Raw genomic sequence first — 5,827 nt, 5'->3', positions numbered from 1 at the left:
GTCCGTGCTGATTGCACCTCAGCACATTTTCAGAAGCGAACCACAGACTAATAAAAATACACGCTTTGTCTATTTTTGACAGAGCTGAGGGTGCATTGCACAGAACAGATCAAATTCTCCTGCTCAGAGCCACTGTATGATAACAAATCAAAAATGTTGCAGGAATTTGTTATTTACGTGACAACGCCTGAACGCAACACAAGCTACGCTCCATTGAGTGTGTGTACAGTGCCGTGGTGCAGGTTCCGGCCGGGCTCGGTTATAATTGTCTCGGACTCGGGTCGGGTTCGGTCAGGAAAATGCAGCCCGAGCAGCGCTCTAGTTTGCTCACCTGTGTCTGTGTTTGCAGGTTTGGCCAAGTCTTCATTTACAGCATCATCCAGAAATCTACACCGCTGAATCCTATGCTATAACCATGTGAAGACCTCAGCTGACCAGGGACCAGAGATGCACCAGGGACCAAAGAGCAGAGATGCTCTCATAAATATAACCTTTCAGGTAAGATAGACAATCATAACTGTGTAATAATAGCACACCTGGGCTGATAAATTAAAGCCATCTTTATTTTACATTCAGTTTACATCATCTTCTTCTTCTAACAGGTATTTCCACACTGGCAGAATCTGGCAGACAGCTCTGCTTTTCCATCTACAGCCACTGTCTGCAACCTGCAGCCGCTGCCTCCACATGCAGATTTTGGGAGAGAAATGTGGCCAATACTTCATCTACAGCAATCTATACTGCTGAATCCTGACCTATACATATGTGAAGACCTCAGCTGACCAGGGACCAGAGATGCACCAGGGACCAAAGGGCAGAGATGCACTAATAAATGCAACCTTTCAGGTAAGATAGACAATCATAACTGTGTAAACATAGCACACCTGGGCTGATAAATTAAATCCACCTTTGTGTTTACATTCAGTTTACATCATCTTCTTTTTCCACACTGGCAGATTCTGGCAGACAGCTTACCTCCTCAATCTACAGCCTCTGTCAGGAACCTGCAGCCACCACCTCCACCTGCAGATTCTGTCAGACAGCTTAGCCAAACCTCCACCTAGAGCCTCTAAGGGCACAAGTATACTGGCTGCGTGGCCAAATGTACGTGTACATAGTGTGCTGCGCCTGTGTGTATACCTCCTGCAGCACAGTCATTCGTCAGCGCAGCCAAATCGCCTGACACTTGTGGTCTCTGCTAGGAGCAGACCACAGCACTCAGACACAGAGGTCGCGAAAAGCGAAGCAGGCGGTGACACTGAATTTCCGGATGTAGTAGGCTATACACAAACATGGATACTCTCGATGAAGAGGAGATTATAATTTTATGTCTTTTAAGATCTCGGCAGAGGAAAAGGCATCGTCTCCGGCCCCTAAACCAATCATATGGAGAGTTTGTTTCTCTCGTCGTCAATGAGGAAAAACACAGGGAATATTTCCGCATGTCGGTTGGTGCTTTCGACGAGCTCCTGTCACTTATTGAACCGCACATACAGCATTGCAACACGCACACCAAGCCCATATCACCGGCTGAATGTCTTGCAGTCACTCTGCTTTTCCTGGCCACAGGGATGAGCTTCACAGCACTGTCTGCAAGCTGCAAACTGGGAGCAAAGACTGTCAGGGGATCATCAAAGAGGTCTGTCAGGCAATATGGACCGCTCTACAGAATGACTATGTGGCCTACCCGAGGGAATCCGAATGGAGGAAGAACATGTTCAGATTCATGCCCCAGCCAACAGTGGAAGTAGTTTCTACAATTACAAAGGCTACTTCAGTTTTGTGCTTATGGCTGTCTGTGATGTCCGCTACAAATTCACTGTTGTGGACATTGGTGTTTACGGCCGTGATAGTGATGCAGGGGTGGTTTCCAGGTCAGAGTTTGGATCAAAACTCATTCAGGGCGAGCTGTCTCTGCCACCTCCAACTGTCCTACCTGGGAGTGAGGTAACCTGCCCCCCTGTTTTTGTTGCTGACGAGGCCTTCCCCCTAAAAATCAACCTGATGCGGCCAGTTGAAAAATAATTTATTTTATATGTTTATCCTGATGCAGCAAAATCATATCGATACCGGATTGCCTTCCATGTTTTTTTGGGCAGTCACACCGTCAATCCCCAAAACCCCCCCAATCTGTCGCCAGCTATTAGCACATGCATACTTGTCACTATGCATGGGCGAGGAGGTATCACAGATGCCTGTAATTGCGGACAAGGTCTGACAGCCTTTCTTCGAAACTATTGTCCGCCATTGTAATGACCTCTGACCTCACGTTCACGGTCTCTAGAGGTCTACTTTGCACGAGCGCCTCTAGTGTTCATGTCAATATTGCATCTTGCGCATGCATCACATTACCTCACGTCAAAGTGAGCAGCCTATGCGCCAAATGACTGCAAAATACGCATGGCAGCCATGATGCGTACGCACACGTGTTGTCTGCAGCAAGTATACTTCTCCTCTAACTAGAGCCTCTGTCTGCTGTCTGCTGTTGTTGCAGGTTTGGCCAAGTCTTCATTCACAGCATCATCCAGCAACCTACACTGCTGAAGCCATTAGTGTAATTACAAAAATTACCCAGTGATTAAATAGTAAAGTGCATCACTTCCGAAATCACCAGAGTTGTAGTTAACTGGCCTCTACATGCACAGCAACAGCACTCATCCTTACACACATAAACACAGCACTGACTGCAGTATTGATTTGCTGCATCAGGATAAACATATACCAATAAATATTTTATTTAAAACTTTTTCAGAAAGAAAAGAGAGAAACATTGTAGCAGTTAAAAAAATGGAACATTAACCTTCTCCCATCCCTCCTTACAGATGTAAGACAGAAAGAAACTAAAGTAAAAAAAAAAAAAAAAGCGTACTCCTCTTTATAGGTTTCTATGGACATCTGTTTATGGTTCAAATCATAATGTTAATTTACTTTATAAACTTCCTGGTAGAAAATCCTCACTTCATTTCCATAAAATCAAACAGCGCTAAGCAAACGCCACCTCGATTAGTTGGATTTTAGCCAGCTAACAGGGGGCGAGGTTAAAATTATAAGCGGGTGGGACTTCAATCAGAAGTGGGTGGAACCTGGGTGCATGAGCAAAGTGGGGCTTTTAAAGCCTGGCGCATGGTATGTGTTGGTGTGTCTTAAAGATTATTAATGTTTCCACGTCAATTACCCCAGATGGGGATAAATCCCATAGTTATGATATTACTACTGGGTGTGGAGATAATCTCCTCACTCAGAGAACCAAGGTTACAAAGTAACCTAACAATATCCTCTGACATAGTACCCGAGTGTTATGGGGTGAGTGCAGTGTAAATTTTGCTTTAAGCTGGGCAAATTATCAGATTGCATGATCAGTGTACAGTTCATTGATGGCAAAAAGACCGTTCCATCTCCAGGTCGAAAAAACAGCATCTAGCTCTGAAGGAGGAAAAACATGATTACAAAAACAGGGATTAAAAGGGAGCCTTCGATGACATGAAAAGTATTTGTATTTGATACAGCACCTTTACTGAGTTTTTGACTTTAAAATTGGTCCGTTTAAATGATCCAGTAAGTTTATTTGCTGCACGGAGTAGCACTGGGACAGAAGTAACATTCACCATTCTAATTTACAAATTCAAGGGTCATATTTTGCCCTTAGGTCTGATTGCATCTAATTAGCAGTAATGATTCCTGTGTGCCTCCTGTAATTAAATTATGGGGAGTGGATAACAAATTTATCCACAGCCTACTGCTCAGTCATTCCAACCTGGCGATGATTAGGTGTTGATTTCAGCCTCAGGGTGCACAAAGAAAGGTTCAGAGTGTACAGATGTGCCCTCAACTGCCCCAGGTTAGGATACAACACAGAGGAACAGTCGTTTCTCCTCTGCCTACATCTTTAATTGCATTAAACTGAGCCTGAGTCATGCTGAGGGAGCTGGAGTGCCAGTAGTGGGACTATGGACAGATGCAAATGCTGCTCATGCAGATATATTCCAAAAACAGTTCCTCTTACTTGAGGGACAGGGCCAGCTAGCTCAGTGAGCTAAGGTCGGGGACATACCAGCTCCCAAGCACAAGATATTATCTGTTGTTGTTACCATGTCTTTCTAAGGTCATGGTTGAATCTATGCAAGAGATTTTCAATTTAAACTAAATTAACTTCAAAGTGTGATGTAAATGGATCGAGCTACAACAACTTCAACAGCTATTGATCTATCAGTCTTAACGTTCACTCTCACTGCCCGATGCGGAAATGCGGAACGGATTTGCAGAATATTCGCGCAGTGCATCTCCACGTTTAAACCATACACACAAGCGCGGTACAGACGTGGTGTGGAATTTCACGTTGTTGTGTTCCAAGTCCGCGCAGTGTGAACAGGTGTGACTGAACATGGACGAGAGTAGCAGCAGCAGCAGCAGCTAACGTTAACTTAGCTAGCACTAGCTAGCTAGCTAGCAAGCTAACGTTTAACAAGCGTCAACATCAACTGTCTTTAGCACTTACCACTCTCACCGCAGCCACCATGCTGGAAAATAGAGACAGAGCACAACGTGTCATAATCTGAAAGCCACGCCCCCAAAGGGGAAACGAGGCCCGCTTTCCCCTCACACTTTCCCCCTCCGTTTCCAGCCTGTTGAGTTTTCCCTAAGTCCAAATGCCGAAAAGTTGCTGTGTGCTGGGCTGCTTGGTCAATAAGGCTAAAAACCCAGAGCTTAGCTTTTATCAGCTGCTGAGCAGAAAAATGTAACCTTGTCAAAGACAAAAGTGCACAGGCAATAAAAGGCCCAATTGGGGGACTTTAACAAGTCCTCTGAGGCAAATTGTTATGCGTGATATTGGGCTTTAGAAATAAAATTGATCGATTGATTGATTGAATATTTCTCACTGAACAAAGCCCAGGGGACATTGAAAAATGATTAAAGTAGTAATATGCCCTGTGACTACCATGCAATGCCATGTGTGTAAATCCTTGTTTTTTGCTTCTTACAATCTAAAGATGCCATTTTGTCTCCTGGAGTAAAGCAGCTTGCCAGTAAAATCTGTGTGTATCTACAAGACGTTACAAGATCAGTGGACAAGGCAATAACAATATGCACAGTTTGTCTACCTAGTCCACATTACATTTTGTAAAATATCTATGTCATCACCACAGGCTGAGGTCACCATCACAACAAAAGCTGCAACATACACAGCAATAACAACAGAAACACGCTGCCAATTCGTGACTCTCCTGATTGCCTGAAAGCATGAAAAAGCAAAATATCATGAAACTAGAATTACCACCCTGTGGTTGTATGCCTCTGCGCAGTAGTCAAGTTTCTCTAACAGTTTACATCCGTGTCTGTGAAAACATGGATGCTTCACACACATTTTCCTCCCTACAACAAAGAATATCTATACAAATAGTACAGTTTTAAGGTGGGAATACAAGATCAGTTTTACCAATTAAGTATCTGACTAATTGTCTCCCCTTCTGTTCCTGAGATATGATGTTGAATAATGGCCAGATTATATTTCATGCAGAACATTATGATGTCACAGAGTAAATGACTTTGACATTTGACCACAAAATTCTAATCAGTGTATTTTTCAGCCAAAGTGGATGTGTGTGCCAAAGAAATTCCCTTAAGGAGGTCTTGAGTTATAAGGTTCATGAGAATGACACAGATACAAGGCCACATTGACCTTGACCTTTGACCAACAAAATCCAATCAGTTCATTGTTGAGTCCAAGTGAACATTTTCAAAAAATTCCCTCAAGTGTTCTCGAATTATCGCGTCCACAAGAATGAGACAGACAAGGTCACGGTGACCTTGACCTTTGCCCTATGACCAC

At 43.7% G+C, this 5,827-nt stretch overlaps 1 long non-coding RNA gene across 1 annotated transcript; it reads left to right on the top strand.

Moving 5' to 3' along the window:
- The first annotated feature begins 385 nt into the window (after positions 1 to 385).
- On the top strand, positions 386 to 5,262 carry LOC126386788 (uncharacterized). The gene is made up of 3 exons (XR_007569536.1): positions 386 to 498; positions 603 to 846; positions 957 to 5,262. It is a non-coding gene; the product is annotated as an uncharacterized LOC126386788 (long non-coding RNA).
- Positions 5,263 to 5,827: the final 565 nt, after the last annotated feature.

This window comes from Epinephelus moara, chromosome 24 (genome assembly GCF_006386435.1).
Source record: "Epinephelus moara isolate mb chromosome 24, YSFRI_EMoa_1.0, whole genome shotgun sequence".
In the NCBI taxonomy this organism is placed as follows: domain Eukaryota; kingdom Metazoa; phylum Chordata; class Actinopteri; order Perciformes; family Serranidae; genus Epinephelus; species Epinephelus moara.
This window is presented reverse-complemented; position numbering and strand designations above follow the sequence as displayed.